General features: G+C 38.8%; 2 long non-coding RNA genes across 3 annotated transcripts in view; both read right to left on the reverse strand.

The window, feature by feature from the left end:
• Window positions 1-478, reverse strand: part of LOC104847738 — a 10,025-nt gene extending 9,547 nt beyond the window's left edge. For both annotated transcript variants that reach the window (XR_776226.2, XR_776227.2), the window contains exon 1: window positions 445-478. This is a non-coding gene — a long non-coding RNA (uncharacterized LOC104847738). The remainder of the gene's footprint in view (window positions 1-444) is intronic.
• Window positions 479-626: 148 nt separating this feature from the next.
• On the reverse strand, window positions 627-11,249 carry LOC104847734. Its single transcript, XR_776225.1, has 3 exons — window positions 10,993-11,249; window positions 5,707-5,869; window positions 627-657 (listed from the first exon to the last, which is right to left on the reverse strand). It is a non-coding gene; the product is annotated as an uncharacterized LOC104847734 (long non-coding RNA).
• Window positions 11,250-24,981: the final 13,732 nt, after the last annotated feature.

A 24,981-nucleotide genomic window follows, 5' to 3' on the forward strand; every position in this document is an offset into this window, starting at 1 on the left:
AATATATATATATGTATGTATGTATTCTAGACTAATAGGCCAAAGAACATATAAAACATGTAAGACTATTGTACCAAGTTAAGATACACTTTTAGTTACATCGTCCACACTGGATTTCAATAATTTCTCCCTCTTTTTTCCTATTATCTGTTTTTTATTTCAATATATATAGATATGGAGATATAGATACACAAAATTTTTTATATAAGAGAAACTATGCAGGATTAAAGCTGTGTGTCTGAGTTTCTTCATTTAACATTATGGTCTCAATGTACATCCATTTTCCCACAAATGACTCAATTTATCCTTCTTTGTAGCTGAGTAATACTCCATTGTGTATAAACACTGCATTTTCTTTATCCATTCATCTGTTGATGGACATTTTAGCTGTTTCCAAGATTTAGCTATTATGAATTGTACTGTTATAAACATGAATATACATACATCACTGATGACTTTGACTCTTTTGGGAAGATTCTCAGAAAGGGAATAGCTGAGTCAAATGGAATTTCTATTTTTAATTTTTTGAGGAATCTCCGTACTGATTTCCATAGTGGCTGTAGCAGTTTACAGTTCCACCAACAGTGAAGAAGGCTTTCTCCCTACAGCTTTGCCAGCATTTGTTATGGGTTGATGTCTTGGTGGCAGCCATTCTTTCTGGAATGAGAGAAAATCTTAGTGTTGTGTTAATTTGTATTTCTCAAACGGCCAGCAATGTTGGACATTTTTTTCCCATGTATTTCTTGGTCATTTGTATTCACTTGAGAAGTGTCGATTCATTTCAGATACCCAAGATATCAAATAACCAAGATATATGAGCTGACCTGTTGGGTATTTCTCTTTGATTAATTGTGACTTTGGCAAACTAAAATTACTGTCTTAAATTGGATGTGTTTTGCAGAAATTACTGGTTTGGAAATACACAGAACCATATTATGAACAAATCACATTTCCCAGAGACTCAGTTTTTTTTTCCTGATAACTGAAGAGGTTGAATGGATAAAGTCTAAAATTTCTACCATTTTAACATTTATGAATTATTGTGACCATAATAGCTTCATATGTTTTCCATGGAAGTGGAGTAGATAAAATTTTTTATTGGCTTAGGAATTTTTCCAGTTTTCATTTAGTTTGAGCAAGTACAAAGATCTTGTGAGAAAAGCAGAAATATTTATAGTTCTTCTTTGGGGAATGTGTTTCCCATGGTATTTCATCAAAATCCCATCCTTCCCTTTCAAAAGCTAAATTTCTAGACCAAATGGATAACCTTTCACTTCATGTAGACAGTGATGGTGGAATTGGTAGCCTGCTGCCCAGGGGTGAAGGTGGTGTCTTGTAGGAGCAGATTTCAAACCTTTAAGGAGCAGGAGACAGACCCTCCATTGCAACCCTACTTTTTGAAAAAGATATTAATATCAATCAAACAAATACTCTTTGGGAAAATTATGCAAGTACTGTAGCAATAGGAATGTGATTTATATACTTCTTCCTGATATATACATAATTTATAAATAGTCTATTAGAGAATTACAGAACCAAAGTACTGTTTTTTTTCTCATTGAGTTTATTGGTACTTTTTAAGTATTCAATATAGTTACATTTATCATTCCGATCTTGTACCTTTACATGACAGATAATGGTTCTCATTTTTTCCCCTTACCCCTGCCCTCCATTCACCCCTCCCCTATTTACAAAGACTTTGTTTCCATTTTTTTCCTTTTCTCATATTTTTCTTTTCCCTTATTTCCTTTCCCCTACCCTTCCCACGTCCCCTACACCTGTACTGTTGATGCAAATATCCTTGATTATACACTATAAGGTTAACCAGATAACCTACTACAAACTAAGCCAACAATAATGATAAAACTAATAGTGATTTATAATAAAGAATAACATAACAACAATTTAAAACAATAAAAACACCACAACAGTATAAGGTTCTGGTAAGAAACTCAGGAATTCAAGTTACACCAGGTGCCTAGTAAGTGTCTTGCTGTACTGAATTATGCCTTTCTGTAACTTTTGTGACATGTGGGCCAGGAAGACCAAAATTCCTAATAGTAACAGCCATTTCTGGCCATCGTGGTGCTCTGCTATGTCTGCCAAGAACCTCTTGTATGCTTTGCCCTTTTTGTACAACCCTTCACTGACTTCTGTGTGATTCTGGCCACAGGTGTGCTTCTTACTGGAGGAGTGCCATTACTTTACCTGCTCGTGCAGAAATGTCTGGGAACTGAGATGCATCCAGGGTGGCCTTGTGCCAGTGACTGTCTGGTGCTCAGTCAGTTCAGAAGCCAGCAATGGTGCACTGAATCAGTACACTGTCTGAGGCGTAGGTTATACTCCCGAGATCCCCAGCAGGATCAGGCTGTGGGACTTTGGAATCCCAGCCTCATATAGCTTCTTTTACTTTCCTCCACTCTTCCTCCTTTTTGGTTACTGTTGGAAACACCTCCACATAATTTTTTAAATGTGATTTCTCATCTAAGGACCTGCTTCTTTCTTTTCTTCTTTCTTCTTCTTTTTTTTTTTGTAACTGAACTACCAGGTTATAAGCAAATAGCCTTAGCATCACATGAAAACCAACACTTCTACTTTGTTGTAGAAGATCACATAGGTATTCTGAACATGTGCCTTTAATTGTTTTGACTTGGAAGCAAAATGAGCAGTTGTGGATCAATTATTTTTTCTTAAGAGCTTAGGATCTCCAGAGTGCCCCTTGGGCTAAGGGAAACTAAGGAGAAATCCTGCTCACGCAGTGCTGAATGTTAGAATTTGTTAGAATTCTGCACACATTTGTGACATTTGCTTTGCCTCTGGAGTCCACTTATGCTGTTGGTTAAATATAAGATTGTGCAATTCAAAAGTCGTCAGAGGGCAAATAACAAAATGCTTCAAGGATTTATTTTTTTCCAGAAACGAGTTCTGATGTTAACAGTCTGACAAATGAAGTCCAGCTCTACAGTTCGGCCACACTTCTAAGTTCTGGTCTCATTTCATTGAAAAGCAACAGACCCCAAATCACAAGTTTCACGAGGCTCCTAAAAGAACCTTTCCCCTGAGCCTTATGCATCTAGGCGTCCAAGTAATGTCATGTTTTCACAGCAGCATCCTGCTCGCTTTGAGTGATGCTGCCATTTCCCGGAGTTCTCAGCAGTGCGGCTCTTCCACACACTTGCACCCAATTTCACTGATCAGTAGCTCTGGCTTTTCTTCACTCTCATATATTCAATAATTCATCTGGCAGGTGCAGAGCAGACACATCAAAAAAGGAATTGCAATATCTTGGAAGAACAAGGAAAATACTTACTGTTTACTCTCTCTTGGATCCTGACATTTAATTTGGATGTGAGGAGGATCAGTAGTTCCGGCGTATTCTGGCCCCACAGATATTTGTTATTTTTTTTTTTTTTGAATGATGAGTTGGATTTTTCATTCTCTCTCCTATAAAATGGCTTTAATCTTCAGATACCTCTGAAATACCAGGGATATCAATAGGTTGTTCAGATGTGACTAGTCACTGGGTCATGGAGTTGGGCTGATCAAACATGGGAACAGAGCAGAATTTGAAAACCAGAGACCATGTCCCTTCACTGGGCATCTTTCCCATACTGTCCTCATTCTAGGCAGCTGCAATCACAAAGAGCCTTTTAAGAAAACCAACTTACTTCAATTTAACTTAAAATTTACAGAAAAGCTGCAAATGAACTGTAGAGATTTCTCCCATGCCCTTCAGCCTGCTCCCTCTAAAGTGAACGTTTTACATAACCATGCTACATTTGTCAAAACTAAGTAGTTAATAAGGGCACCGTCCTCATAAGTTTTATAAGTACAGACTTCATTCGGAATTCTTCATTTTCTCACAACTGTTCTTTTTCTGCTCCTGGATCCAAGCCAAGATTCCATAATGCATTTGGTCATCTTGTCTCCTAAATACTTATAGATAATTAAAATGGCTTTTTACAGGTGATATATTCATAAATCTCTCCATTTGTAGAGCCAAGCTGCCTGAGTTCCAGTCATGGTCGTGCTGCTCATTAGCTGGGGGAAATTCCCAAGTTATTAAACCTTGTTTTGCCTTCCCTCTAACTTGTGAATGCTAATAATACATCATCTATGCTCAAGGACACTAATTATATTGGCTGCATATGGTATTGTGGGGATTGATCAAGTGGGTCCATGAGGAGAAGCTCGTGATAAGTGCTCAGGGCAAATTAACTGTCATTTTTATGGTTATTACTTCATCTTATATAAGCATCTAGCTATCAGATATTAATTCCTTCCCTATGTGGGCATAGATTACTCCTTTTAAAATAATTCCTTTTTTGAATATTTAATGTGCACATTGTAAAGAATATTTCATCAGCACTAAAGAATTCATAGTAAAAAAATATGTCTCTTTCTTGTTTCTTGTTCCTCAGTCCTCTGGTCTCTTACCCCCTGCTGTAAGATAATCACTGTTACCCTTTACTGAACACTTTCCAGATATATTCTACAATAGAAATATATTTGTTTGAGTATTCTTTTCATCTGTAACTTTAAAAAATGTAATGAATGTTATCTAAAAAGCAGAAATTAGGTTTTCCTCATTTGTATTGTGATTAATAGTTAATAACTGTATTTTGTTGAGCACTTACTATGTGGCAGGAATTCTGCTGTTTCCTCTCTTTCTCTCTAACTGCATTTAATACCACACTCGCCATGTGGAGTAGGTGATATTAGCATTCCCATTTTACAATAAACAAGGCTGATGAGACTAACTTTTTCAGGGTCTCTCAGTAGGTGGTAAAGCAGAGATTGGAACTTAAGAAAGTTCTAGGAAAGAATATTAGAACTTAAATACATTGAATTTCTGCATTAGAATTCCTTTATTTATTATATGCCAGTAGCAACTGCGTGTGGTGGCACACACCTGTGATCCCAGCTACTCCGCAGGTTGAGGCAAGAGGACTACAAGGTCAAGGGCAGCTTGGGCAATTTTGTGAGACTTTGTGTCAAAAAGAAAAGAGGAAAGACTGGGACTGTAGCTCAGTAGTATCTCATTTGCTCTGCAACCCACAGTGGGTTGACTAGGCTTAGAAGGAAGGGCCTGGCATGAAGCACAATTTACTCTATAGTTTGGGGAATGGAAGTCTACCATCACAGAGCCATTGTAGGACTCACAAAGCACGGGCTGCTCACAGAGAGGAGTTCAAATCCTATTTCATAGGAACCTCACTACTGCTTGGAGATAATTTTTTGTTGAGATTTTGGCAGTGAGTATTAGCGTCATTTGGCAGAGATTAGTGAGTTGTTGGAAGAACAGATTGCTTTTGCCTGGCAAGTTGTTTTCTGTCCAAGTCTGTAGAGCTTTGCTTGATAGCACTGAGTTCCAGCCATCCCTTTTCTGTGTTGACTTTCTGAGGTTCTAGAAATCAGGTGCTGTACCTTTCTTATCTCTATATTCCCAGGGCCAAACACATTTCTTGGTGCGTACTAGGCACAGAAGAAATGTTTGGCCAAAAAATGGATGCAGACATTGTTTGCCCATGATGCGGGTTTGGATATCAGTTTCTTCCAAGCCAAATGGCCACACAGACAGGGCAAATTTCCTGGCACTAGAAAACTATAAAATAGAAGTTTCTGGGCCATGAAGCTCTTTAACTACTTCCAGGGGCCTATAGGATTAGAAAGAATAATGCAAAGGCACGTTGGTGATATACTTACTATTCCTCGCATGTCATGGGCTACACCTTAGATGAGTACTTCTGATGAAGAAAGCTGATCAAGCGCATGCTGACTTCAATTGCAGTGTCTTTTTCTCTTTGATCTCCCGATGAGATCTTTGAACTCATTGGAGAAACTCAGATGATATGGTAGCTCCTAGGAACTGTATATAACAACATGTTTTTACTTGTTTTCTCAAAGAGATACTTGAGTATTAAGGAGCTAGAAAAAATTATAGGTTATTAAGTTAATACTGAGAAGATGTTGAACAAGTGAGGAAATAGCTAGAGATGAGATAAATAGTAGAGTTGGGCAAATTTGTGTTCCTCTATAGACACAATTTAGTTTTCTCGTTTTTCTAACCTCAGTAGTGTCTGTAGGCGACACTATGGTGTATACCCTGTGGCCTAAGGCCCTAGTTGTTGCTGGCACAAAGCTTGGCCTTCTTGCCATGCCGAGATAATTCTGAAGGGCTATCCCAGCTTAGGGTCTACCGGCACCTCTGCTGCAACCACATTTCAGAAGAGTACTACCTTTGTTCAATCTTTTTTCTCTTACCCCTCAGAATTCTTGCTCTCTAAAGCAATCAGTTACAAATCTGCATGCAAGTTGTTTTACAGTCTGTTTTCTGGAGAATCTGGAAAAAGCATGTTTGCTCTTCTTCTGCTACCCTGAATCTCAGTAATGTTCCTTCTCTTCTGTATTGGACCTTATGGTCAGGAAATAGTCTAACAATTCCTTTATGCTGTAAAGTAATCGTAATTCTCTGTTCCCTCTTCAGTGGTACTTGCATTTTAACTGGAGCCAGAACTTTTATGATAGGTCTGGTGAGATATTGCTCTGTAAGAAATTTCTGGTGATGGAGTTGGGACTGAAAGGAGATTCTACCCAGGGGTCTCAGAAATGTCAACCCATAGAAGGCCCCTGCTGTTAAGGTTGTATCACTGGCAGGGGTACAATGAATGGTTTCCCCTGGCCCTGTGACACCTTTGGTTCTGAGCAGTTGTATTCCTACCACAGCGGAAGACAGAAACTTGTTTTTCCACCATCATTTCCTTGGGCTTCACTTGGGGATATTAAGATTTTTCTGTGTCTTTTAGATTCAAGTATTTTCAAGGAAACAAAACGCAAATAGTTCAAAGCTAACTTGAGCAGCTCCACAGTTTAATACATTGTGTCATCTTGTGGCCTTCCCAAGCATGAGTTACTCCCTTCTTTGTCTCAGTGACACTTTGCTCATATCTACATGACATTTTGTGCTCTATGTTTTCATTTTTCTAGTTACCTGTCATCCATTCAATAGCGTTTTGCACTTGTGGAGACAGCGCTGTGCTGCTGTCACCTTACTCTTTAGTTTCTGACCAGTGTCTTGGCACACAGCGGTAGCTCAGTAATTTTGAATGGATAAAGAGAAAAATGAACACCTCTTATATTCAGGGCAGTATAAGATACAAGGGAGAACAAAAGTGATATAAATAGCTAAATTTTTTGTGTATTTATTTAACTGTAGGTCAACTATACCCTTGAATAAGCATGACTCATGGGATGGAATTACAAAGCACCTTGACTTTTGTTTCTCTCCCTCGAAGTTATCAGTTACATTTGGGTAAGACAAGTAATTAAAATGTCCATTCTCATGTCACAGGAAAAATGAACTTGAATTAACATCGAGTCCCTCGACCCCTTTATCAGTTTAGGCTCGACAGAGCAAGGAGCAAGCAGTTGGAGAAGGGGATGTGGTTTACTCTCTTCCTTTCCTCATCAAGTCTCTCTCTTTCCTTCTCTCTCTCTCTCTGTCTCTCTCTCTCTCTCTCTCCTGGTTAACCATAGTTTATGGATCCTTGGGGTTGGCATAACCAGAAAAGAGAGGAGAGGAAGAAAACTCTTACCTGGCCAGAACTGTAACAAACAGAACCTTCTGGGCAAGGCAAGTGTTTAGGTTTACTCTTTCATAGATTCTTTGTAGACTACTCTCTCATTCAATCCTGTCCTTGTTAGTTGAGGCCACATGCTTGCAGTTTCCTTGTGGGTTTTTTCTAGCTCCTTGCTAAGCCTTTCTCAGCTGATGTCCATAAAATAGTACTGAGGTCTATTTACTCTCTCCCCTACAAGTAACCTCTCAGGCTAAATCTCAGACAGTCTAATGCAATTGCCTCGACACACTTTTCCAAAAAAATATCTTCTATTTCTTCACAAACTCGGAGGCAGATGTATCTCTTTCACACACAGGGGATGGAAACCAGGGCTTTTGCATTGAACTATATGTGCAGCTCCCCTTTAATTTTTTTTGCGGGGGGAAGGGTAGAACTCAAATTTGTGATCCTTCTGCCTCAGCGGGGAGTCACTGAATAGGGCAGAAGTCAGTAAAGACAGGTAGAAAGAGGCACAATAGATATTATAGGGTCAGAATGAAAGGACCAGGCTGCCAATGCTTCATGAGATGCTCGAAAGAAGGACTCAGACCCTGGATTACTAGGGAGAAAATGTCAGCACTGAGGGCAATGGGACAGAGGAGGCCCTCTTTTTTCTTCCTCTTACATTTTGTTAAAATCTGTTGTTAAAATTTTTTTGATGAAACTAATATTTAATACATACTCATATGATAAGCAGAGTTTGAAACATGTCATTTCATTTAGTCTCACAAATGAAAAAAAAAATTTTAGAGTCTTGCTATGTTGCCCAGGCTGGTTTCAAACTCCTGGCCTCAAGCAGTCCTCCTACCTCAGCCTGCTGAGTCTGCCACCATCGCTGTTGCTGCTCACAGATAAAGCCTTATTACATAGATTTAGTCATCTGTTTTCTTCTTCCTTGGCTTTCTCGTCAATCAAGTTCTTGGTCACCTTTTAGCTTGAGAATCTAATCCAGTGACAGGCACAAGTGAGAATGTGAATCATCGCTTTTGCAAAAAGAGCAAGTGTTTCAAGTTCCTTAGAACACGCAACATAAGCCGAGCATTGTGGTGTACGCCTGTAATCCCAGGACTTGGGTGGCTGAGGCAGGAGGATCACTGTGAGTTCGAGTCCAGCCTAGGCTACATAGTGAGTTCCAGGTCAGTCTCAACTACATAGTGAGACCCTGTCTCAACAACAACAGCAACAACAACAACAACCCCCCGCAAAAGCCCTCCCAAAAACAAGAAACAAAAAAACCCACAGCATTGACTATTCAGCTGTTCCTTCTGAGAAATACACCCTCAACCTGTGACTGGAGGCATCTGTATAAATGTGGGGTCAGCTAACTCTAAGCAGGATGATACTCCTTCAAAGGAGGATCTCTTTTTTTTCTATCTAGCCTGTTGCTGCTAGAACTACCTCTGCTATACGGAGATCATAGTCACAGGCCAGATGACCAGGAGGGGACTCCTACTTGCCCTGAAATAACCCAGAGAACCAAAAAGTCACAGAGAGTGTCCTGCATAAGAATCTAACAAAAATTCATCTCCTCTTTACCACAAGGACATTGATCAGCTTCATGGATTGGGCTTCAGCTCATGTGGAGGCTGTCATTTTAGCTCGTGGTCCTTAGATGGCACTCTGGGACTATGCAAGGTTTTGCCTGGCTTGTTACTCCCCCGCCCCACCAATGGAGCACAGATTCTGCAGTCATTTCAGGCTGAAACTTTTCTATAGAAAACCTGGATGAAAATGAATGGAGATGATTGAATCTCATTGAAAAAACTATATGTATTTTATTATATATGGTATATATATATATGATTAACTATAGGTTGAAAAAGATAAATTGGAAAGATTCTGGATTTTTTTTGGGGGGGGGTACTGGGATTTGAATTTGGGACCTTGCACTTGTGAGGCAGGCAGCAGAACCACTGAGCTAAATCCTTGGCCCAAGATTCTGGATTCTTTAAGAAACACACATGGTGATTTCTGCTATTTGAGAATACAGAATTACTCAGGAAGTTAAGGGATTCTGTGGATTGGTGGCTTTCTGTGGCTTCTGCAGTTTAGGGGCATCTTGGTAGAAGCTTTTGCATTTGGGAAAAGAATCTGAACAGTTTTATTTAAACTCATCATAGCTACAAAATATCTTATTCTTTCTTTTGAGGCTGAGACCAAGAGCTTATTAGTAAGAACTGAGATGTAAAGGTAGGTAGCAGAAAGTTCCAGGCACCTGAGTGGTGGTGTGGGTGGACTGGAAGTGGAAAGAGTCAGCTCTTTCTGTGGGAGTGAAACTGTGTGTGAGTGTAAGAATGTGGGGATAGGTAGGGGTAGAAAGAGAAGGCAAGAGAGAGCAGGAACTCAGCTGTCCCCTACCCCATAACCCAGGAAACAGTCCCACAAATACTTTCTGTTTAAACATGGATAGCATTATCTTGGCCATTTGAAACTGACCTGTGAAGGCTTGACATGTCCTATCTTTGTAGTTGAGAGAGCTGATTCCTTTGGTAGAGATGACCCATAAACAGCCCAAAAAAGAGCTGGCACATGGAAGATCCTCATTTATCCACTCATTTATTCACTTAAGACAAACTGAACCATCCCCTACGCACTATTCTAAGTGGTAGGTTTACATCAGTGAATAAGGTCAAGTAAAAAAACCCCAAAAAACCCCAATTCAGCCTCCACTCAGGAAGTGACATTCCATAGATGAAAACAGAAGAAAAATTAGCAACAGTGTGTTAACCGGTGATAGAGTCCAGAGACAAAGAGGTAAGAAATGGGGAGAGCGGATGAGAAGCTACAGTTACTTCAGGTCAGCGCGTCTCTTACCAGGTGATACTCGTTCAGACACCTGACTGAAGTGGGAATAATTCATTTCAGCTATGTTTCCTCCTCTTTCTCATCTTTTTTCCTAATAAGCTGGGCAGAACACTTCATGAAATAAAATGTCCTTTTTAAAGCTAAGCTTTTCGTCTTCGACAATTGCTAAGTCCAAGTTTTGCCCCCTCATTGAAACGTTCTGACACGATGTTGCCATATCAACATGAGGTGATACTTTTACACCTACCTCTCAATGTGATGGAAACAATCAAAGGAGAACGTTCCTGAGATTTCTTTTGGAAACTCAAAAGTGCAGTAAAAGCATAAAGGATGTTTTCCTTTCTTTTCTTTCTTCTTCTTCTTTTTTTTTTCCCCCGGTACCGGGTATACAACTCAGGATCTTGCTCTTGAGAGGAACGCGTGGTGCCACTGAGCTACACCCTGGCCCCTTGTTTTCATTTTTCATTATTCCCCTTTCCTATTGCTCACACCTTTTCTTCCCTTTGATTTTTGTAGTAGCAGTCTATCTAAGGTCAAGTTCACACGTTAGTTGTACTTTTCTACTTACTCAGACTAGAAGCTTGATCCACGTTGGCAAATGAGTATTGCTTAACACAGTTGTGTCAAATGATTTACAGTTGCTGTTTGAAACCGTGGACTGTGAAGTCAGGTTCTCCCACAGAAAGCCTAAGATGAGTAACACCCAGATACAATAGCTTCCACACCTTCTCCAAATCGTACATGTTGGGATCGTGTGAAGTTGTGGGGATGCATTAGTTTTATCTACCACTGTCAAGAGCAGTGCTGTGGTGTGCCTGCTGGGCAGCTGCTGAATACTGTTTAGCTCACAATCACCTAACCTGATGGGTTTTGTTGGCTCGGTTACCCTGGTAAAATTCTGACATCTGAGTGACCTCAAACAGAACAATTCAGTACTTGGCCCTAGTGCTAATAATCCTGCATCTCAGCATCCTTAGAAGCCCCCTGCCACCTCTCAGTAACTGGACTGACAGGGAGCAACTGCTGCCCCTTGGCTTCTTTTGATTTTCCCTTCTAATATGTGGCGTGGTCCTTTCACATGTGACTATTTGACTCCATGTTTTAGGTTATTTTATACTGTGTTAATGTCGCAAAATACAGATACCTTTTTTAAAAAGGAATTTTTGGTGTACCGAGGATTGAACTCAGGGCCTTTAAAGGGAGTTCTGACCCTAGGGCTTTTCTGGGTGGCTCAGGCTGGGCTTGAATGTTCATTGCCCAGCTCAGAGACGCCTTTCACTGGATACAGAATTTCTTTTAGGCAAATAAGCATATATACAAAATTTGAGCCTCAATGAAGAGAGAAGAAATATGAGAAAGAAACTGTAGGAGCTGCTTCAGTTATAAGTAAGACATCAAAAGTCTCTTTATGTTAGATGAGACTGAGAACAACATGGGCCAAAGCCGTGGCCCGCTGAATTTAGTCCCAAACCCCAGAGTCTGTGGACACAGTCACCTTCTAGGTGAATTTAAATGTTGATAGGAGACAATGCCATGCTGTTGTGACTCAAAATTATGGATATGAAATCCAAGATATTAGCAGGAGCAGAATGATAGAAACTAGTAGCACAGCTGAGAAGAGGGGGAAAAAAAAGTAATGAGGATTTTCTGGAGCTTGAACAATGAAGCAGGACGGTGAGATCCAGTTCAAGATGAAATGGAGCTCAAAGGGAGCAGCAGTACTTTCTCTTCAGGCTATGGATGAGCAGTTAATATCATTAACCAGCCACTGTGTCTCCTGGTATCACAGTGTTTTTTAAGGTTAGATTGCCCTTTCTATTACCAACCATATTTAGACTTAAAACATCTCCATTCTGGTTTTGTAGCTGCTGCCTTTCTCTGTGTTGAAGTCTTGGTATCACTCTGGCTCTGTTTTTCAAAAGCTGGTTACCTCTTAGTACTGTCCAGCTCACCATTTAACCATTACATTAACTTTACAAACATCCAAGGGGCCATGTAGCACGTCCAGCTCCAGGCAGAGGGACGAGAAGGGAGCTCTGAGGAGATTCACCAGGAAGCAAGCTGGTACTCAGGAGCAGAGCCTTTGGATAGGCTCCGAACTGAACCGGGGAGGAGGAAGACATTTGCAAATGAGAGCACCAGAGAAAATGAAAGCCAGAGAATCACCTGGGGGTCTAAGACCAGACCAGCATCAAGCAGGGCTGGTGGGAAAACAAAGAACCAAGATGAGGCACTGATTACAGAGTCCAGAAGTAGGTGCTGGGAAAGTCCTGCCTCAGGGAGCTGCAGACTGTGATGGACAGGACTCTTTCACAAGGTGAACACTTCCCATTGTCCTCAAAACTGGGCAGTGCCCACCATTCAAGGCCTGCAAGCGGACCCCTCCTCCCCAGCCAAAGGCTCAACACGGAATGCCTTTAGCAGCACAGTTCCTGTGGAGTAGTGTGAGGCAGACTCAGGGACAGAGCCAGAGAGAGGCAGCGTAGTCAGAGGATAAAGCTGTACACTCAGCGGGGGGCCTTTTAGAGCTTGAGCCTAGAGCTTCTCCTTCATCCAGGAGGGGAGGGAGCCGCGATGGAGAAAGCCCTTTTCGAAATCAGCGAGTACTGGCCCAGCCACATTCGAATTCAATTCAGACTGTCTGAACACAAGACAGGCAAAAAAGTCAGCTAGCAACAGGCCACAGGCGTGAAACTGAAACGAAGCAGCCTGTGGCCTACAGAGAAGAGGTGGGCTCAGAAATGCGCCTGGATTCCCAACGTCTTCACTCCCTGGCAGGCAGGAGAGCAAATCCTAGGAGGGGCTGTCTCTGTGAGTCACCAGAGTGGGCTGTGGGATGAGAAGGTGCAGGAGAAAAGGCCTCCCGTGGACGCAGTGACGCCCTATGGAGGGCGGAGGAGCAGACGAGAACAAAACGGACCGGTCTGTGCAGACCTGCTTTAGCCCAAGTCAGCTTCTGCACTTGTGAATAAGACCCAGAGGATGTTTAATTCTGTTGGTTTTGTAAATCTGTGGGTTCCCCCTCCTTCTTTCTTTCTTCCTTTTCTCTTTCATCAAATATATCTAGGAAGTATCTGTATAAACGGAAAGGAGAATAAGAATTAACCAGTGCTTTAATCTACAGAGTACCTTCCCTGGGAGAGTCGCGGTCACCCTCATCAAAATTGTACATAGAAGGTCCAGACACAAGATTACTTACTATTGTTGTATTAGCAGGTCCTGACCTTCTCGTGGCTTTTCTCAATCTCCAATTACACGTCCCACTTTCTGCATCCATTTTCTCACTCCTACAATTATTCTCTCAAACCTCCTTTCCACCAGCCACCCATTCCAGTTATAAAAACACTACCCACGAAGTTTGATCTCCTTCCTTCCTTCCTTCCTTCCTTCCTTCCTTCCTTCCTTCCTTCCTTCCTTCCTTCCTTTCATGCTACCTCTTTTTCTCCTTTTTTCTTCCTACTGATACACTGTCTTCCATTTCCTCTACCCTTTTCCGGTCCTCATCTCATACATCCCAGTCTACCTGGCCGTAGTATTATACCACAGTCTTTATGGGTCATTGAAAAAAGGATGAAATTGTTAAAATAAATTTTAATGTCCACAATGGATGATATGGTTGGCTCTGAGATGCTGATTTAACGAACAGTAAATTGAAGAACTGGATAAAAACAAAACATAACCAAAGCCAAGATCACATCCTTGAGATACACACACTAACTAAAAGAGATATCCATACTAGTGATAGATTTTTTTCCACTCTGATCCTCAACCTCCAGCATAAAAATAGAAACATGAGAAAACAAGGCAACAAGATTCCTCCAGGGATTCTTAACATGCTAAAATCTGATCTATGAGGAGGAAGTAAAAAAATCAAATGAAATGTATGAAGGGATAAAAGAAGACATAAAATAATCAAACCAATAAGCTGCTCAGTGTTGAGAGCTGGGGTGTGATGGTGCACACCTATAATTCCAGCACTCAGGAGACTGAGGCAGGAGGACTGCTGTGAGTTCAAGGACAGCCTGGGCTATATATTGAGTTTAAAACCATCCTGAACTACATAGTGAGACCCTGTCTCGAAAAACAAAACAAAACTAAACAAAACAAAGCAAAACAAAGCAAGGATGTTCAGTGAGTTCAAAGAAGATGCAGCCAAACAAATAAAGGGACTTAACTGATGAAATGATCAGTGAGTTTACAGAAGACACAAACAAAAATTAGAGTGAATCAATCAAGACCATCCAAGGCATATATGACAATTTTGGTAAAGGATCAGAGACCATGCAAAGATATCAAACAGAAATCCAGGATATAGAAAGATCCACTCAAAATACGGGTAGCAGAAATGACCAAAGGGAAGAGAGCACTAGAACTAGACGATAAGGCTGATGCAGGAGACCATTACTCAGAGATACCTTTTTAAAAAGAGGCCAATGGAAACCATGGAAACTGGATCCAAGTGCTGCTGGATGACTCAAGGAAAATTAACCTGAGAATTATAGGAGTCACAGAAAGATCAAAAGACAGAACCAAAATCATAACAGAAAAATTTCAGTTTAGGGAAAGAATTCAACTTTCAGGTAAACAAAGCTCATAGAGCCCCAAATAGCCATGATCAGAAAATAACTTCTTCGTGACACATCATAATTTAAATCCTGGAAGTTTAAAACAAGGGCAGATTTTAAAAGTTGTTAGAAAAAAAACAATGATCAGAATTGCTAATCTATTATTTTAGCTACAAATGTTCTCTAAATAGAACATATAATTTGGAAGAAGTAATCATGCATTTGCCTAAATGAATGTCTAATCTCTATTGAAATGGTGTAGAAAAATAATCGCAGCATAACAGAGTCCAAAGCATTATTTTATTTAATTAAGTGTAGTCATTCTTATGATTATTTAATGTTGTGTTATTTAGAATCTGTAATACGTCAGATGTCAAATGATTTTTCTCCCATTGCTTTTACAAAAGGTTTCAAATCTTATTTAATTTTTAATCAAACTTTAGTGGATAGCTTTACAAATATTATTTTATTAGGGATATAAAATCCAGTCTGGAGATTTAGCTCAGTGGTGCTGCCGCCTGCCTTGCAAGCACAAGGATCCAAGTTCAATCTCTGGAAACAAAACAAACGAACAAACAAACAAAGGGATATAAAACCCATATGGAATAAAATTAACATTTTAAAGTGTTCAGCTCAGCAGAGTTTAGTATGGATATTCACAATACTGTGCAAGAAGCACCCCTGCCTACTTCCAAATCATTTATATCACCTGCAAAGGAGACATTATCTCTTTTGCAGTCTGTGACTTTCATCTCCCTTGTTCCCTGTAAACCACTGATATACTTTCTGTCTCTGTATTTATCTAGTCAAAATATTTCATATAAGTAGAATCAGACACCGTGACCTTTTGTGGTTGGCTTTTTTCACTTAGTGTATTATTTTGGAAGTTTATCCATATTGTATCACATATTGATTGATATTTCATTCCTTTTTATGACTAAATGCTATCTTTTTGTGTTGGTGTATTGTTATGTGTATTCATAGATGGATGTTTGGATTGTTTCCATCTTTTAGCTACTGTGAATAATGCTCTTTTATGCTACATTTATAAATTAATTGCAGTCATTTGGTAGCAATATCATTTGTGTTTACCTTTAAGAGACAGATACATTGCGAAGTTAGTAGAATCGTATATTACCATGGTGAAGGCACTGTTGTTGAAGCGTTTCATATGTGCTATGGACTTGTACAGATGTGAAATGGCTGAGCAACAGCAGAGTCACTGATCACTGAATATCTTCAAATTTCTCTGTTTTAGAAATGGAGCTATTTCACCCTTGTAGCCTCACTTTTTCTTTTTTTAATCAAGCAACCTATGATTTAATGATGGGAATTTGCTTCTGGATGATGGAATTCAGTCCTGCAGAATGAAGAAGCCATTGCAGACAGATTCTCTGTCTACTCTGCATGGTCTGAATGGCCTTGGAAAAAATGTGCTAATTTCCCTTGTTTCAGTTGGTCTTCCGTGTCCACAAGGATACAGCCAACCTTAACCTTGTATCAAAATTAGAAAAACAACTGCATCTCTACTGAATATGTGCAAACATTTTTCCATGCCAGTATTTCCTAAGTAATGCAGTATAACTACTACTTATATAACTTTTATATTGGCTACGATAAGGGTGTATTTTGGATTGGGTGTAGATAAGGATGGACTCTGGGATTAAGAGATTGACTCTTAAGAATAATGGCTCCCAAAGCCAGTGAATCAGACCCAAATGAGGGTTTAAAATAGAAAATGATATATCATCGTTAGCATAACTGTGCTAGGAAGTCAGAGAACAAATTAATGGAAGCTGAGCATGCCTTGTTACAGGGAAAGAATAGTCTCACTGGTGGCTCGATGCACCTGGTGATACCAGTTGGCAGATTTTGAGTCCATGATCCTTGCTATTAGACTGGTTGCCAGTGTGCCCTTATAGAGTTAGCATTTTTTAATACTGGAAAAACTTGACCATCAATAAGATAATAGAATAAGTGCTTTTCTTTCTCCACTCTGTCAACTCCAGGGGTGAAAATGACAAAATTTGCTGTATGACAAGCAAATTTTCCTACATAAACCTTTTCTATTATTAAAGATATCTGAGGATGATAAATCACAATAAATCATAGTTTTGTTAAATCAAGAATTTTCAACTCATATCGAGAACTCCTTAGCCATGTGCCCCTTTCTAGTTAAAATTACATCTGATCTACCAGGAGCCAGGCTTCCGATATTTAATTTGATAAAAATGAACAATGAATGGTTATAATTTAATCTCAGTTAATAGATCGATCTAATTTTGGATGATGTACTTATGTACTTTTAATGACCATAGCAATGACTTGCTGTTGGAGGCTGGAGTTGATGAGGCAGATATTTGCTAAATTCTTCTTGACTATTAAAATCACATTAAAACATGAATGTAACTTGTTTATTTCATTACATCTTGGCATAAATGTAAAGTTAATTTTGCTAACTATCTCCTAAGAAGGCTAAGTTGATACACATAAAGTTCTTAAAATTTAATTCACTAGAATTGTTTTATGCCAATTTATTTTAAATATTTCCGTTTTCAGAAAAACAGGTATTAGCAAGCACACTTTTTTTAGGCAAGGCTAAATGGTAGTAATGATTTATTGAGAATCCAAATCAGTCCGTGGTAAAACACATTTTTCAATGTATGACTTTGCTTTCAGGAAATTGTATTAGAATTGTCAAGAAAAAACATTTACTGGAAGTGCATTAATACAGTATATCATTCACAACTGCAGCTGAATTTTAATCGAGCTCTGCAGGCTTCCAGAAGGGAGGCAGCTGTTCCTGCCATCGCCACCTCTCCCTTCCACCCTGCCAACAAGGTCTTCATTCTTCTCTAATAAGCCTTTATCTGATGAAGTCACTCAGAGCGAATCTTCTGCAGAATTACCCCAGACCTCCTTCGTTAACTTTGTACAGACTGTTCTATCACAGTCATTTTTGAAACTCCTGTAAGAGGTCTGCAAATTTGGTTTTGTTAATACGTAAAAATTTTTTTCTTAATTCTTTTTCTGCCTTGGCTTTTATTACTAAAGAAAGAAATGAACAAGTTAGAACATCAGATGGCTGCAGATCTTAATAGATTTGCAAGTATTAATAATACTGACTGAATTATTTTGTGCATTGTAATGTGGTAGACTAGTTTCTATTACTTCAGTAAAATATATTTTCTCCCTGAAGGTAAACTCTTACAACAAAATTAGATGAAATGTGCTTAAGTAGGAAAATACTACTCTATCCATATGATAGTTTCCAAAAACCTTATGTTATGTCTCTTTTTTTAGGTTTAAAAATAATTCTTTGTTTTACAAGAAGATTTACCTTATCTGATGAACACAGGGTCTTTTGTAGAACTTACTGACATGCAGATTCTAAGGAAAGTGAGTCAATAAATCTGAGATGAGTTCAGAAATCTGTATTTTAAAATAACCTGTAGGTAGTCCCCAGAACTTAATGGAAATATCATGGGAACAACATTTTGACTTTATAGTCAATTATATGAATTGTTATTATACAAAGTTTAAAAAAATTTATTTGTTTATTGAGACAGGGTCTCACTTCGCAGGACTTGAATTCACTATGTGGTTCAGACTGGCCTCAAACTTGTGGCAATCCTCCTGCCTCAGCCTCCTGAGTGCTGGTATTACAGGCATGGGCCACCATGCATGACACAAAGTTTGTATTTGTCTTGATAAATTTCAAGACTATTTTTAGATTTTTTTGATCCTGCTCTTTTTCAGTCATAACATTTAAAAAAAAATCAGGTTTTTGAACAGTAAGCTTAGATTTTAAAAGTTTCAAAGTAAACTTGCCTCTGTATAATCGTATTATTAAAAAAACCTCAACAAAACAAAACACTTTCTAGATTTAATAAAATTAGCTATATCTGTTTAATATCTAGGAAGTGATATTAAAGAAAACAGGAAAGTTTTAATGTAATTTCTGGGGAATAAGCAGACATGTGAAAAAAACAAACCCAACCTGTTAATTATGTATTAAGTGTGAATCTCCAATCCACACTGCTTATGTAACATCAAAGTCCTTAACCAAAATGGTTTCTTATTAGCATTTAAGTAAGATTTTTTTTTTTATCAAATTCTGTCACAGTCAGAGGCTGCAACCACAGGAATTTATAAAACAACTCATCCTTGAAGGTGAGGCCCCTCACAGAGCCCTAATTAGCATGTGGAACATCTTATCATTTGAAAAAGCTATGTTAAGGGAATACTTTCTTTTGTGGTGCCAGTTTGCTCATGAGGGGGGACAAAACCTCATGAAATATTTTGCATCTAAGTGCAATTAAAATAAACACGATTTTTCCTTAGTAAAACACTTTTGATGACAATTGTGTGGCCCCCTATCAACCAATTCTCCAATTCTCTGAACACCAACTGGGTACCCTACAATTTAATTCTGAATTAATGGACTTAGTGGTGATCACACAGGTTAAGGACTCAGACTTACAAGACTGCCCCCTCGAGTTACCAACCACCAGTCCCAGATTTTCTTCTCTATGGATAAAATGTCTAAAATCAAAGGTTTCTCAGGACACCCTCCTTAGGATTGGTAATTTACTATGATGACTCGTGAACCTCAGGGAAACATTTACTAGACTTACATTTACCAGTTCATTATAAAGGACAATACAAAGGATTCAGAGGAGCAATCAGATGCCAAAGGCACAGGGGCGAGGTCTGGAAGAGTACAGCCGCAGAAGCTTTTTCCTCTGAGGAGTTGGAATGCACCGCTGTCCTCACACGTGGATGTGTTCACCACTCTGGAAGTTCATCAGATCTCTTTGTTCCAGAGATTTTGTAAGCTAGGTGCAGTGCCCATGCCTGTAACCCCAGCACTTGGGAAGCTGAGGCAGGAGGATCACAAGTTCAAGTCCCAAGATCTCAAGGAGTCCTTATCTTGAAATAAAAAGCAAAAAACAAAAAACTGGGACTTCAGTCCAGTAGTAGAGCAACCCTAGGTTTGATACCCAGTACAGGGAGGGAGGGAAGGAGGGAAAGAAGAGAGAGAGAGAGGGAGAGAGAGAGAGAGAGAGAGAGAGAGAGAGAGAGAGAGAGAGAGAGAGAAGACAGGTAGAGAGACAGGTTCTATAGTACTTAATTTCCAGCCCTTTCCCCCTCCTCTTTCTGCAGGTTGGTGGTTGGGGTGAAAATTCCAACTCTTTCATTGCATGGGGTTTTGGCGATCAGTCCTTTCTTTTCTTGAAGCTTTCCAGGAACCCTACTCTAAATTACCTCATGCATAAACTCAGGTGTGATCCAAATGGGCTTGTTATGAACAATAAAAGACACCTCTAATACTCAGGCAATTACAAGAATTCAGGAGCTCCATGCCAGGAGAAAGGAACAAAGACAAAATATCTTTTTATTATATTGTTGTAGCTTATATTTGCTTTGAACAGTTTTTAGGTGTTTTCTGTGCTGACAGTTTCTTGGCTGTCAGAACTGTTTCATAATGGAGTGGTGACAGGAGGAATCAAACCTTGCCAAAAGGTTAAGCTAATTTTAGTGGAAGCTGGTGTTTCTTCAAGCAGCTATATGTAATAATTGTTCTTAGATAGAATAAGGAAAATAAGTGCATTTATGGGTACACATAGGTTTTGGATCACAAATAACAAACATGCCAGGACTAAAAGGAATGACTTGAAACTTTCAGAGCTATTTTGAGTGTCTTTGATTTCTGAAAGCTTTTGTAATAATACGGTCTATGTAGTTCTGTTCGATTTTTTTTTTTTTCTGAGTCTGGCGTACGTTCTCAAGATTGGCTTTGAGTTATTTGAGGGGCTCTGCAATCTCTCTAATTGAAGACATTTCTGTCTTGGGTTACAGAGCCCTGAACACAGAGTTTTTGAAAAAAAAAGTAAGAAGACAATTTCTATTGAAAGCTCTATTCAACATAAATTTGCTGTTAGGACTGGAGTAGAGATAGCAAGTAACCTGCTACTTCAGCACTCACTCAATTATCAAACAAGTGACCTCACATTGCTTCACAGATGTTTGCAGATAGCAGGCTCCTAGTGGTTCTGCTAATAGCTACCTGTTTGATATTAGACCAGCCACTTAACCACTCTTGCTTTCATTCTTTCCTCAAATAAAATAAATAGATTAGGCTTTAAGTTCCCTAGGATCCCTTCAACTCAAACAATCTGTTGATGTTGGAGTTTTAAGATTTTTATTTAATGTATCTTATTGAGTTTTCTAATTATTTTTTCACTGTGATCCTAGATGAAATTACTTACTAGTTGCAATTCAACATGTTCAATTCAAAGTAAGAGAATTTAATGCTAAACCTACAATGCACAAAAACAACTAATTCATCAGCATACTACTGATTTTATATCAATTATGACCATTCTTCCTAGACTTTCAGGGACAGTCCTGATTTCTAAGGTACTGTGCCACTATTCATAAAGATGAATGTCAAAAACTACTGGTCTATAGACCATATCCAGCTATTGCATTTGCTTTTTTTTTGTACCATCAGGTTAAAAAAATGTCAGTCATGAGATGTGATGTATGATCTCTAATTTTCCATAATTCTGGCTGTCTCCATTGTTGATATCAGTGTGTTCATTCCATTTATATTACCTTCCTAGTATCATGAAAACAGTTGAGTGTGCAACCCATGTTAAACCACTTACAAACTGTATCTTCCAGACTAGCATCCTCCAGTGGAACTTTCTGTGAGGGAAATGATCTAAATTTTTACTGTTTAATATGGTAGACTCTAGCTGTATGTGTTTTTGTGCACTTGCAGTATGACTGCTATGACTAAAGACTAAACTAATGTTTGTAAATTCAAATTAATTACTATTTCAGTTTAAATGGCCACATAAAAGTGGAAGGGAAAGAGTCACATGTTGCTAAGTAGCAGATGTATTGTATACTATAGTATTTGGACTCCTTAGGTTATGTTTTTGTACATCCAGCCTCTCAGACTAATTTTGCTCATAGATTCAGGATTCTAGACAGGTCAGTGCACAGATGGCTTTTTAGGTCTTACCTTGGAAATTTCAAATGATGGAGAGTGATTCAGACAGCTCTGGCTGGAATCATCTGGAAATTGCATCATGTATCTCTGATGCTAGGGCTAAGATAATTCATAGGCTGGGTTCAGTTGGGACTGTCAGCCAGTGTGCTTACATAGACAGCCTTTATTTGTGGCTTGACCTTGCCATATCATGGTGCATGGATTCCCAGAGAGAGCATACAGACATTCAGTGTGCCCAGGAAACAATGGAGAATGATTTCTGAACTAGCTTCATGAATTGCGCAATGTGACTTCTGTCTACCCTACTCTACTGGTTATAAGCAAGCCACCAAGGCAACCCTTTATTTAGTGGGAGGGGTATTAGATTCCACCTCATGATCAAGACTGACAAGATTACGGTCAACAATTTATGGGATGGGACATATTCTTGTTTAATCCTATGATCCTATGAAAAACACAGTCTTCCAGTTTATGCTGTGATCATAATGGTGCACATCCTTCCCAAATGCAAAACATGATCACCTTTTCCTGAATCTAAAGTTTCTGCCTGTAAAGGCATTCAATCAAAGTCTAGGATTTTAGTAGTTCAATTGGTGCAGGTATAGATATGGTTTCCTTGGCAAGTATTGCTCTTTAAATATAGTCCTTCCTCTCTGAAGGCCTGTGACCCAAAGAAACAAGCTATTTACCCCTTGCCCTCCCATGCTTGTATTATCCTAAGATACAAGACTGACACCATGATCGGCTAACCATAGTAGTCACTTCCATTCAGAGATGTAGAAGGAGAAATGGAGCAAGAGCATAGTTAAAAAGATCCTGTCTATGGATGAGACATCTGAAGCAACTCTGGTGCTACAGAAGCAAATGCAGCCCCAATCTTTTGGACTTCTGTTCCAACTACCAGTAGCTGGTTGCAGCAGTCTTGTGCCACATATTGTCATCAACACCAAGGACTCTACATTAGTGTGGGCCTTGCTTCTACCTCAGTTTTGGGCTGGTCTTGGTAGTCTGTGGGTTAATGATATGACATAGGGCCCTGAGGCAGGTCCATCCACAGTGACTCAGCTCAGAACTATGAGTCCCACAGTGTCTGACCTCATGCTGGTAAGTCTGGATCTGGCATCTTGGCCTCTCCTGGTTCTAGGCAGAGGCTATTGGAAACAGAATATTCTTTGTAGGTACTCTGATGGCTCTTAATGAACAATATTCCAACAGTGCCTTTGGAACAAGCTCGGGCTCATATTACTCTATTGTACCGAGACAATGACAAAACATCAGTGGCAGACTTCTGATGAATCTGGACTTGGGTGCCACCTAATTCTGAAATAGTGGAAGTGACTACAGACTTAGAGAACACAAGCAGCTTGCTTAAAATTTCTGGAAAGACAGGCACAAACACAGCCAGATTAGGAAGACTAGGACAAATGCCTGATCCTTCAGTGCCCAGGCAATGTTGTGTGCCAACAGTAAACCATAACCTCATCTAATACTCAGATGTGCAGAGAAAAATAAAACAAAACATCAATGAAACAAAACTGGTTCCTTGAAAAGATAAACAAAATAGACAAATTCTTAGCTAGACTAAGAAAAAGAGAAAAAACAAATAAAACCAGAGATGAAGTAGGAAACAGTACAACTAACACTATAGATTATTAAAGATTGTTATAAACAGCTATCTGCCAACGCATTTTATAATTTAGAAAAAATGGACAAATTCCTAGGCACATAAACCTCACCAAACCTAAATCACAGAGAAATAAAAAACCAAAACAGTAACAATTAATGAGGTTAAGTCACTAATAAAAAGACTCCCATGAAAAAAAAGCTCAGAAATCTGTTGATTTCAACTGAACATTAAAAATGAAACAAAACAAAATAAAAAAATGAATATCACTTCTTAAGTTATTCCAAAAAATAGAGGAATTCTTCCAAATACATGCTGTGAGGGAAGCAACACTTTGATACCACAACCAGAGAAGAACACAACAACAAAGAAAACCACAGGCCAATATCCATGATGAACATAGGTGCCAAAATCCTCAATAACATATTAGAAAATTGAATACAATGCATTAAAAAGACTATTCATCACGATTGAGTGGGATTCATCCCAGGAATGTAAGGATGGTTCAATATATGCAAATCAAGAAATGCAGTATATGGCAACAGAATGAAGGACAAAAATCATATGATCATCTTAGTAGATATAGAAAAGGCATTGAACAAAATTTAGCATCCTTTCATGATAAAAATGTTAAACAAATGAGACAGAGAGAATGTACATCTTCATAATAAGGATATTTATAATAAGCTAATAGCTAATATACTAAATGAAGAAAAGATGGAAGTTTTCCAAGAACTGAAGCAAGACAAAGATGCCCATGTTATCTCTCTTATTCAGCAGTGGTGAAAATTTTTGACTTAGTCAAGCAAGCAAAAGAAATAAAAGGCATCTAAATAGAAAAGAAGCCAAATTGTCACCATTTGCAAATGACATGATCTAATACATAGAAGTCCCCAAACTCCACCAAAAGCTATTAGAAGTAATAAATGAATTCAGCAAAGTTTTAGAATACAAAATTAACATACAAAAATCAGTAGCATTGCTATGTGCTAGTAGCTAATTTTGATAAAGCAATCTCATTTATTGTAGCCACTAAAATTCCTAGGAATAAATTTAATCGAAGAGATATCTTTACAATCAAAATGATAAAATATTGGTGAGAGAAACTGAAGAGAATGCAATATGTAGAATGACACTCTGTGTTCATGGAATGGAAGAATCAGTACTATTAAAATGTGCATACTACCCAAGGCAAATGACAAATACAATATAATCTCTATGAAAATATCAGTGACATTCTTCACAAAACTAAAGAAATTTCAAAAATTTGTAAGAACTACAAAAAACGCTGAATAGTGGAAGCAAGTTTAAACAAAAAGAAAAAAGCATGAGGCATTACACTAT

The sequence above is a fragment of the Fukomys damarensis genome, unplaced genomic scaffold (assembly GCF_012274545.1).
Source record: "Fukomys damarensis isolate Sample0158 unplaced genomic scaffold, DMR_v1.0_HiC HiC_scaffold_20, whole genome shotgun sequence".
NCBI lineage: Eukaryota > Metazoa > Chordata > Mammalia > Rodentia > Bathyergidae > Fukomys > Fukomys damarensis.